The 12017-nt window shown below is 39.9% G+C and overlaps 1 pseudogene; it reads left to right on the plus strand.

The window, feature by feature from the left end:
* Window positions 1–10461: 10461 nt before the first annotated feature.
* Window positions 10462–11316, plus strand: LOC127191671 (40S ribosomal protein SA-like; annotated as a pseudogene).
* Window positions 11317–12017: the final 701 nt, after the last annotated feature.

The raw sequence follows: 12017 nt of genomic DNA on the forward strand, positions 1-12017 counted from the left end.
CAATGAGCCGTGAGGCTTGCTTCTGTGCCTCCTCTTTCCCACTCTTGAGATTGTGCCACTTCATTCTCTTTAAAACAAAACAAAAACAAAACTCTCTTTGTGTATGTGTGTGCGGGTGCCTATGTATGATATGTGTGTATGCATTACGCATGTGCACACATTCATGTATTTGATTGTGTGTACCTGCACGACACAACGTGTGAACTGAGGTAAGAGAAGACCTCAAGGTGTTGGTTCTTGCCATCTGTCTTTGGCACAATATCTTTGCTGCTATCTATTGTTTTTGCAGGCTGCTTGGCCTGTGAACTTGCAAAGGTTCTTCTGTCTCTGCCTCCCATCTTGCTGTGTGAGCAGTGGGATTGCAAACGTGTGCTGTCATGTTTGACTTTATGTGGATTCTGGAGAGTCCCTCAGGCCCCTCTATTTGCATGACAAGTTTTTTTACTCACTGAACCATCTCCCTGTATTTGAAAGTTTACCGTTTCTTAATGAAGTGTGGACTGCTTCTCTTGTACATGTACAGGTGCATTTTTTTGTGGGTTCATATGTGAGCATATGGAATGCAGAGGTGAACTTTGGGAGTCGTACTGCAGGACACTGTTCTTGTTTTCTGAGACAGGTCTCTCAATGCCCCAGAGCTCATTGACTTAACTGGTCTTTCTGGTTAGAAAATCCTAGATAAGGTCTGTTTCCATTTACCAGAATTCAGATTACGAATATGTCTTACCATGACTGGCGTTTCTGGGATCCTACATAGGCCTTTATGCTTGAGTGGGTAGCATTTTGTTAAATAATCTATCTCCCCAGGCCACTGAGCTATTTTCATTGCCCTAGGTTCTTCTCTTTTTAGCTTTTTTTTTTTTTTAGGAACCTCCATACTGACTTCCATAGTGACTGCGTGTGTTGACATTCCACCAGCAGACTATATCCCTCCCCGCCCCACCTCAGCCCAGATTCCTCATAAATAAACAATACTGCTGTTATATTCTTCTGGGAGTAGATTGTCAAAGTTATGCACTTACCAAACTACCTCCAAGAAAATACTATTTAGGGATGATTGTCTGAATATTATGTTCTCCATTTGTTCCCTAGACAATGTCCAAGTCTCTCTCTGGATTACGAATGGCCAGCAAGAAAAAAGCCAAGATTTTCTGGCTATGACCTTTTTGTTGTTGGCTGAATTGCTAGCATTGTTAATTAAATTAAATGCTGTCCTCTCTGTGAGGCCCTAGAGAAATAATTCTCTGATTTTAATACCAGGGATAATGATGCTTCCCTAATGCTTCTGTTTGCCTTTTTCTTTCCCACATGGAATCATGTAAATATTCATATTTTCTTTGTCATTTTGGTTGCCAAATGCGTATGACCACTCATTTTGCAAATTTATAAGCTTTCACTGTGCAGAAAATCTCTGACTGAGACAGAGGCTTCTCAAGCAGTCTTTCTTATTAAAGAGGATGCTTGAGACCAACAAATATGTTGATTTAACCTCCTCTTAACAAGAAATCCCCACCCTGAGCACTGTTCACCTATTGTTTTGGGGGATAGTCAGGATAATGGCGACTCCAGGGGCTGTTAGAGGGGGAAAGCAGCTAAGAGTTCCAAGCGGTGTTATTGGGAGACGGTTACATGCACCCAGAAGACACGCACCCCAGCTCAAGAAGTTTGAACCATGGAGAGAAAACAGTCAGCTTGGGAAAAGTAGGAGGTAAGTTTAAGAAGGATTAGAACAGAGGAGCCATTTGAGCTCCACAGTCAGCTGAGGGAAGCTGAGAGAGTGTTAACACATGGACTGATGGACTGACAATTAGATGGGATCTTTCTTCCTAGGGTCAACACAGTGACTGCAGCATGCTGTCTTCACTTAGGTTAGCATATTGTGTTCTCATCACAAACCTAAGTTACCTAAGCGTCTTTTAGGACTGTGCAGCAGAGTATGTTGGTGGATCAGAGCCTAGGAATGCCTCAGCAGAGAGAGATCACACTACACAACAGATCTCACACAGGAGATTTACGGGGTGGAAGAGAAGGAGAAAGAGGAGAGAGAGAGAGAGATAGACAGAGAGAGAGAGAGAGGGAGACAGACAGACAGACAGACAGACAGACAGACAGACAGACAGACAGAGAGACAGAGACAGACAGACAGAGAGAGAGAGAGACAGAGAGACAGAGACAGAGAGACACAGAGACAGAGACAGAGACAGAGACAGATCTGAGATAGCAGGTACCTTTTAAAGGTTGGTGCCTGTGATGGCTTAACTTAGCAGCTGGTGGTAAGTCAGCAAAGACGGGGCTGGGGGTACCACCTGATTGCTAACAGCTTTTCCTTATTCTTTTGGAGAGGTAATGAAAATAAATATTGAGAGGCACAGATGGCTGTCCTAGGAGGAACCTTTGGGGGCTTAATATTTCAACCTAGGTATATTTGACTTCAAAGGTACGCTTTCCCTCAAACATGATTCCAGACCTAACAAAGACTTCACACTGAGGACATTTACTTTGTGTATGGTTTGGGGAAGAAAGAAACAAATTCCTCCTAGAATATCTGGTTGAAGATTTGCATCCTTTGTGCATGCAAAAGGGTGGCTGAGTAGTTCTCAGGTGTTGGGCAGGCTGTCTGAGCATACTATTCCCAGGAAAGAGTCTGTACATCTGTCTTGGATAAGTGTTTCTCCTGGACTAAGTACCTCTCCAATGCTGCGATGAAGGTATTAGATGGGCTAGCTTAAACCTGGGTGAGAGAAAGGATTGCTTAGTCTTGCTCAGTGCTCACACTTAGAGCCTAGCTATATGACACATTACTATTCCTTAGAAATTCACGTAATAAAGAAAGTGATTGTTGAATAAACTCAAGATAAATGTTAGTCTATTAGATTTTGGGACTGAGGGAAACAGTCTTTTCCATGAAAGATAGCCAGCATGCCAGAGGTCAAACATTATATACATCTACCATTTCTTCTAAAATTCTTGTGTGCAGGCTTGTTACCCAAAGCCCTGTGTCTGACATTCCTGAAACTTGACTTGCTATCTCCCACTTCTCTCTGATTGTGAGTCAGCCAGTCAAACTGAGCTCCCATCAATAGTGAAAAACTGTCACTACTCTGTGTAAGGCTAAGAACTCAGTGCCCTAGGCACCTGTTTGCATATGTAAAAATTGCCTGGTAGACTTGCTTTTACTTTGTGACACAGTGAACTTTCTTTTCTGAAATTGACGTAGTGGTTTCTATGTGCTGCACATACCAGGGAAAAGTTCCATGTGCGTACGAAATGTTTGGAGTGGACAAGATTAAAAAAAAAAAAAGTAAGAAAGAAAGAAAGAAAAAGGAAGGAAGCCCCAGTAAAACTGCATCCTCTCCAGAAAGCCTTTCTGGAAGTTCTTTGCTGACAGTTATTCTGACCCACTGCCACTCTAAGGTCTGACAGGAAGCTCCTGACCTAGATTCCAGCAGTGCTGCAGTTTCTACAGAGGCAGCAATTAGCATTGTTTTAAAGTCCTCTGAACATTTTCCTATATCACCTAATAGCATCTCAGAGGCAGAGCAATGGCTTTCTTTGTCACACCTATATTCCTTATAGTGTAACTCCCAGCCTGGCATCACAAAGGGGGGAGTGATTGATTAAAAGATTAAATTGATTAATTAAGCATTTTAGTTTATTTCTAATATAACCAGGTGATTCACAAGCTGCTGCAAGCTGTCAGAATCTAGAGAAGAGCGAAAAGCTATATTTTGTAAGTTTCAAGGCAAATTATTACATAAACGCTAATGATTCCTCACATGCGTACCTGCTAAGGAGGAAGAAAGATGTCCTAAGAATTCAAGAAGGCTGGTGAGGCCTGTGGAACCCTCCTAAACGAAACAGCGCAGGTCTTTCTTCATTACCTGACCATCAAGGCCTTTTTTGCATTATCTTATTTCAGCCGGTGATTCTTCCTGATCTTCCGCCACCACCTCCTTGGAGTCAGGGCCTTTGAATTGCTCAGCCTGAAGCTGTTCTGTCTTGTGCTTCTTTCACTTCCCTTTAGTCTCCCTGGGAAGGAAGTTGCATCACTTTTCTTCCTTATGCCTTATTCTCCCTCGACTGTTTCCTTCTTGCATTATATTTTCATTCTCATTTCCAAGTTTCTTTCAAAATAATCAAAGTGCTGTTCCCTGCCCCTTTACATCTCTTACTATATCATAATACCTGTTCCTATTAAAGATTTTTTTCTGCAAAGTTTGCTCTTGCGATGTCATTATGTAAGTAATCGTGTCTCCTCTTGTTAGTTACTGAACATTTTGAAAGCCATTCTACATTTTTTGAATTTTATCAGACCAATTTTACCTCCTACAGTACTTCAGTGGGAGTCACATATTCTGTACTCACTTTACTTAAGATGCTTTTTTTTCCTTTGGTTCATTTCTGAATATAGCTACTTAAAATTATCTGATGCTGATAATATACAAATGAGCAGGCTTATGTTACCATTTGTCAACAATGAACAACACTGTATCGTCATAGAGTCAACAATTTTTCTGCCAGAAGAAAACCCTGCAAGTGTGGGCTTTTTCCTTCTATCATGAGGATCCCAGGGATGTAACTCATACTGTCAGGCTTTGGCAGCAAGTGGCCTTACCTGGTGATGCATCTCACCAGTGCTAAGTTTATAGATTAAAGAGTATTTTCATAGCAGCAATTCCTTATAACAGCTATTAAAGTAGTGATGACACTTAGTCCATTTTATAGGTTCAACTTGATCTTTTATCTGCATATCATTCCTTATTTTACGACATAGGAATACAGTATAGGATGGAAAATCTATTCATTAATAAAAGTATTCTAAAAAATGATTCTTACCCCTACTTTTTTGTTTTGTTTTGTTTTGTTCTGAGATCATGGTAAACTTAAAAAGGTCTGCAGAAAACTCAAAGCAATATTTTTTTCTACAATTTTGTACAAACTGTCTTGTCTGGAAAACCCAATCTTAGCTCAGACCTGGAAAATACTTGGGGTTAGATTACAATTTCTTTGTGAAGCACACTTGTACACAAGAGTGAAATTTGTCCTTTTTTTCTAGGTCCAGTTGTTTTTTGTTTGTTTTGTTTGACCTCTTTCCTTCAGTGACCTTTCCATAGTGGAATGAGTTGAAAGAATGGTCTCCCTTGGTGTATTTCAGGCCATCTCTGATGGGTATATTTATATAAACTTGATGCAATCTAGAATTATCTGAAAGGAGAGAACCTCAATTGGGAAAATGCCTTCATAAGATCTGGCTGCAAGGCATTTTCTTAATTAGTGATTGATGGAAGAGGGCCCTGTCCATCTTGGATGGGACCATCCCTGGTCTTGAGCTCTGTACAAAAGCAGGCTGAGCAAGCCAGGAGGGGCAAGCCAATAGGTTACACACTTCCATGGCCTCTGCGTCAGCTCCTGCCTATAGGTTTCTACCTTGTTTTGAGTTTCTGTCCTTACTTCCCTCAATGATGAACAATCATGTGGAAACATAAGCCTAGGACACCCTTTCCTCCTTAATCATGGTGTTGTATCACAGCACTAGTAACTATGAGTAGGACACCACCAGAGGACCGAGATCACGTCAGTGCCAGTAGATGCTCTGTAAAACCAAATGAGTGGAAGCAGCTATAAGACTCTGAGCATTAAAAGAAGTCTCAACACACTCCAATGTAACAGTTATAACCATTTGCTTTTTGATATGATTTCAAGGATGGGAAGTTATTTATTTCTCCATCTTATACATATAGCTTGAGGCCACTAGAAGGCAGAAATCACTATAGAGATGTGACTAACTCAGAGAGTTGGGCTCACTCAAGCCTGGCTTCTGAGCCTCCAAAATCAAGATGAAGATGAAAAAGTTTTTAATTGAGCGGAACTCTTGTTTTACAGATAGAAGGGCTGCCTTAATAACATCCAAGCTCTTGGCACTCTCTCTGTGTCCCTGCATGCATTAATCCTCCGGGTGATCATGTGATTTGGGTATGATTATCTCATTCAATATAGTTAATGAAAGTAGGATAAAGATATGGTTAATGCTTGCCAAGTTCACACAGAAAGTGAAATAAAATATGTAAAACTTGCAAAGAATGTATCTGCTTTAAAGTAGGTATCTTTTGTTCTCTGTCATATGGGGCCTTTTCTTGCTGAAAGAGCATCAGCGACATAAATTCCATTGCCTTTCTATGTTCATTCATTGGCTCAAATAATTCCCCCTCTTTGTCAGCAGTCCTGCTGAGGGAAAAAAAACCCTTCAGTCCTTTCTTCCAACAGGGCCTCTGGTTGAGAACTAAAATGATTATTTACCCATAAAAGCTCTTTATGTATTTTAGGCTTTTAGTAGAACTCATTTGAAATTTTTGCCTTGCTCACATGGCCTGACCTCCTGATATTACTTGGTTTTAACTGTACTTTCTTGCCTAGTATTAGTGAGACCCCCCTTCATGGTTTTCATAAATGCATTTTTCTCACTGGAAAAATAGCCTTTAATGACTTTCATGTTGGTCGAATACTTTTGAAAGTGTGAACAACAGACATGTATATGTATACAATATTTGTATAAAATGGAGAGATAAATCCTAGTTTCTGTACATTTACTATATAAAAATAGGCTGTAATAGGCAGTATATAAAATTCATATTAACCTCTATCCACCCCCTTTTAGAGGGACAGCCATCGCCCAGCAAGTAGAAAGATCTTACAACTTGAAAGATTTCATGCTGATTTTCAAAGGTGGCCTCAATTTCTTCTAGGTCACTGGAGATTTTCAACTATTAAAAAGCCAGCTTTGAGGGAAACTGCTACCACCAGCACAATCACTAATGTAGCACTGATAGCATGGTGTCAGGAAGTTCTGGAAATAGAGGAAATTACCGGAGCCAAATGGCATTCTTCTTTTGATATTTTAAGAAAGAGAATATGTAGTTGGTAAAACTCAGATACAGACCAAGGAAAATGCAGGGCTAAGAACTAAATAATCTTTCAAGCCCACAAGAAATACTTACCCAATCTTTGATGAGAAGGTCCATGGGGTTGGCTCCCTATTGTGTTAGATTACCTGTTCATAGTGCTGGCTCTGTGACTCACACATGCATTGACATGTATGAAACTGCACACCAACAGTTTGAAAAGGCTTCAGGCAATTGTTCATTCCTCTTGTCTGTAACACATAACTCTCTCTCATTTCTGGGAAGGAAGATGTTAATAGTAGGTCTTGTCTCTAAGAAAGTTCTTTGTTTTTGTTGCTTTATTTGCCTCTCAGCTTTGTTCTTCTCTGTTCAGACTGGATAACTTCTATTGATTTGTCTTTGAGTTCTCTGATCCTCTATTTTTTTTTTTTTTTTTTTGACATCTGCATCCCATTGTTAAGTACAACACTGGAATCTTTATTTCAGCCACTTATGTTTTTAGTCTTGAAGTTGTCCATTTGGGAGTTAGGCCTGGTGGTAACAGACTATAATCCCAGAAGGTAGAGAAACAGTGGCAGGAAAGCTGCAAGGTCAAGGCAAGTCTGGACTATAGAGTGAGTTCAAGGCCAGCCTGAGCAACTTAGATAAATCTATTTTTCCCAAATTGGGAAATCTAAATTTCCCAAAATAAAAAATATAATTAAAGGAAACCTAGCATTGTGTGTCAGGGGGAGATTGCTGCCTGATATGTGCAAAGTCTAAGGGTCAATACTTAGTTCTACAAAGGAAAGAAACAAATATTTGTAGAGAAGAAAGCCCTACACTGAGCTTTCTCTCATGTCTTCCAATTCTTTACTAAAACTTTACATGTTTTCTATTTGTTTAACGACTTTCAATATATTTTCAGAACAAAAGAGCTAGACACTGAAGCTGGATCAGACCTGACAGGATTCACTCCTCTCAGCATGTAGGAATCTGACATCCTACATCCTTGATGTTCCAGCCCCAAGTGCTTCAGTTGCTGTTATTCATCAGAACAGGACAGTTCCCAGGACAGCTTCAAAGAAAGCTTCCATACAAATTGGCTCAGTGCTTTAGACTGTCCCACACAGGACTTCGATTAAGCCTGAAATCTTTCAACATTTGGAAACTGGACCACAAATGCAATTTCTGGCTTGATTAACCTTGTACCCCAATTTTATTTGGGCCCCTACAACGGAACTATTTGCCACAAATCAGCAGGAAGAAACTTTAAGAGAACATTTCCCCTAGGGGTGGCTGGGTAGGTTTGTGTTTGCTCTCTTGGGCTACGGATGCTTGTTTTCATTGAGAGTTGCTTATAAGTTATGATTGGTCTTATTCAGGGAGAAAACGAAGTTGGACTCAAAGATGTCTCTTTTCCTCTATCTTTCTTTTGTAAATATGGAGATAGGGGTTGAAAAGAAAGAAGGGGTTATATAGAAATATATAGGAATGATAGGATAAAAAGTAGATTATTAAATCTACTCAACCTAAGGCCTTATTTGTTACTAACAAAAAAAGGTTATTTTTAATTCATTGCTATAGAATTTTGGATATTGATACAAAATAAGATGAACTTTGATACATTGGTATAGAATTCAAATTTGAGACTATTCTCCACATACATTATATATATTTCTACTCAAATATGAGGCACTGAACCCATACAACTCAATTATAATTCAAAGCTTACTTCCAATACCTGGAAAGTGCTGTTGTAGGCTGATTAGGATAATTAATACAACCCAACTGTTAGTTAATCAAATTATGGTCATGTCAACTACTAGCCTATTTTTAATAACAAGAATATACATCCTAGGTTTAATAGATAGAAATGATCCTATAGATAGATTAGGTAAAATAGTTAGATAAGGTCTTCAAAGCTTCAGAGACCTACAGAGTATGGCATTTAAGAAGCTTTTAATATCTTAAAGCTTCTTTGACAACAAGGCAAGTTAACTCGTAGTAGCACCTAGCTTACCTCAAGAAGATGATGAGCATCAAAGAACCTCCTTATGGAGGTGGCTTAAAATGTGGCAAACAAGCCACTGGTTAAAAGGTCCTCATTTCTGCCACAGACAGTATTCTGCCTAAAAATGGGCAAGCTTGGATACAGGCAGAGTCAACAGCCAAACTCAGTTAAGAAAGGGTAGGCAAGTCTTCAATAGTTCCTGTGTCACAAATATGTCTGTCAGCTATATTCGGCCAGAAGGCTGAAGATGATGCTCCAAACTTATAGAGAGTTTTGGGTGACTGTTCAGGCAGTACACTGTGTCTGTCATTTTTTCTTTTCCTTCTCATTTTGGAAGCTGTTAACCTGCACTTCTAGTTCACTCAAGTAACAAAGTTTCAGTCCTTCTCAGGTCTCTGCTGGGATTGAAGACCAGAGAGTTTAGTATTACAATTAACCTAAGCTGTGTAGGTGTTAAGATGTTTTTAGGTCTAGATAGAGGTTTTGAGTTGGCCTAGATGAGATATGATAGATATTGATTCTCATTCAGAATTTTAAACTCACCAAGATAGGAAAGATGTTTTCTACAAGGCTGTCAAATGCATCTAACCAAAACACCACGAATATAACATTTATATGATCCCTGATTGTTTCATGGTTCTTCTTGCTGTATATAAGTTTTCTACGTATGTGTAATAATATGAATGCATATGCCAAAAAATAAAATCTAAAAAAAGGAAAAAGAGAATAAAGTATAAAATACCAAAAATAAATAAATAAATAAATAAATAAATAAATAAATAAAAGACTTTCCATAACTGTGTGTTGCAGCACTTTTTCTACAAGCTATTCTAAAGGCTTTCTCATGTTTGTGTCGTGGTATCTGTTGGTCATCTTTTCTGCATGATCCTGTTCTTCAGATATTGACTCCCTTTAGGTTGTATCATATTCAGAGACCCTGACAATACATGCTTTTTGTGTTGGTAAAGTTCAGTTTGCAGGTGTAATGGCATCTTTTGTGGGAATGTTTATAGTGGTGATACTAATTGCTATTCTAAAGCCTTTGTTTCTCTTGCCTGCACTCCAGTGTGAGGCAGCAGTGGTCATGTATTTGTTGCTTCAGATGTCAATCTGCGGTTGTTGATGGCCACTACACCCACAAGCAGACAACAATGAAAGAGCTTATAGATGCTTTTCATGAATCCATTTTCATGAGCTACCTTAATTGATCTTTTTGATAATTTCTGTTTCCCTGGCCCCTGCCTTCTTGGAAACTTTAGCCAGAAAAACACAGTTTTAGTTTTCTTATTGCGTGCAAGTTTAAGACGGATAAGGCAGATAAATGAGACATACGTCTCAGGTATGAAATGTAGAAGTATATCCAAACATTCAATGATCAAGATGACTAACATTTTAATGAGACATGAAAAACAAACATCTATAAAGAATAAAGTACATCACACCATTACAACTAAAAAAAAAAAAAAGAAAAAAGAAAGAAAGAAAGAAAAAGCTTTCCACGCTGCCCAGGGAGTGGATCCATAAGGTGTTGTTCTTGATTCCAGTTGTAACTTAAAGGGAACTTACACCATGTCTGGAGACCTTGATGTCCTGAAGATGAAAGAAGAGGATGTCCCCAAATTCCTTGCCACAGGAACCCACTTAAATGGCACCGACCTTGACTTTCAGATGGAGCAATATATCTACAAAAGTCAGAGTGATGGTATCAGCATCACAAATCTGAGGAGAAGCTATTGTTAACAGCTCCAGCTATTGTTGCCATTGAGAGCCCTGCTAACGTCAGCGTCATCTCCTCCAGGAACACTGGCCAGCGAGCTGTGCTCAAGTTTGCTACGGCCACTGGAGCCACTTCCATTGCTGGCAGCTTCACACCTGGGACCTTCACCAACCAGATCCAAACAGTCTTCAGGGAGTCACGGTGTCCAGTGGTGACTGACCACCAGCTCCTCACAGAGGCCTCTTATGTCAACCTGCCCATCATTGCTCTGTACAACACGGATTCTCCTCTGCACTATGTGGATATTGCCATCCCATGCAACAACAAGGGAGCTGACTCAGTGGGTCTGATGTGCTGGATGCTGGTCTGGGAAATACTCCGCATGCGTGGTACTATCTCCCATGAGCAACCATAGGAGATTATGCCTGATCTTTACTTCTACAGAGACCAAGAGGATATTGAGAAGGAGGAGCAGGCTGCTGCTAAGGCCATGACCATAGAAGAATTTCAGGGTGAATGAACTGCGCCAGATCCTGAGTTCACCACTGCTCAGCCAGAGGTGGCAGATTGGTCTGAGTGTGTACAGGTGCCCTTTGTATCCATCCAGCACTTCCCTACTGAGGACAGGAGTACCTAGCCAGCAGTCCTCAGCAGCTCCCACAGCAGAGACCACCAAGTAGGTTGGAGTGACCACTGAGTGGTCCTGAGCTGCTCTGTAGACACCTGAGTGAAGGGAAGAAAAATAAAGTTCCCTAAAGCTGAAAAAAAAAAAAAAAAGATCCATCTAGGGTTTACTATCTACTCCCATCCACTCCCCTTAGTTCACGTCCTGTTCTTAAACTTTAAACTTAAAGTCCACAGCTTTAGACACATGTAAAGCCGACCTAGAGCAGATTGAGGATTGAGGGTGGATTCCAAATAATGTTGACTTGATGATAATTTTAATCACGAATTTCTTCTTTAATATGTATTTTGCTGTTAGTTTTCTAGGTGTTGAGCATCTGTCATGTGCACCTGATGAAGGTTTGGTAGCTACTTCCAATGGAAGAAATGGAGGTGGCTGTTTACTCCATCTTGGCTGTGTAAGTGGCAATATGGAAGTCCTTGGCTGCAGAGGATACTTCCTAGCTTCCAATGAGCTTCAACTGCAGAGTTAGGGTGCCTGAAACTCACAAAACTTTTACTGATTCAGTGGCTCTAGGTTCTCATGAATTGAAATAATGAAATTCACGGACCACAGAAGAATATGTTTTATAAAGAAGTTTTATTGTAAGGTTGGAGCTAAAAACAATAAGGAAACAAAAGAAGGAAAAGGGAGTGGAGGAAGGAAAGAAGGAAGAAAAAAGAATTAAATAATGAAAGAGGAAAGAGGGAGGGGGAGAAGGAAAGGTATGGAGGGAAAGAAGGA

Source organism: Acomys russatus, chromosome 7, assembly GCF_903995435.1.
Source record: "Acomys russatus chromosome 7, mAcoRus1.1, whole genome shotgun sequence".
In the NCBI taxonomy this organism is placed as follows: Eukaryota; Metazoa; Chordata; class Mammalia; order Rodentia; family Muridae; genus Acomys; species Acomys russatus.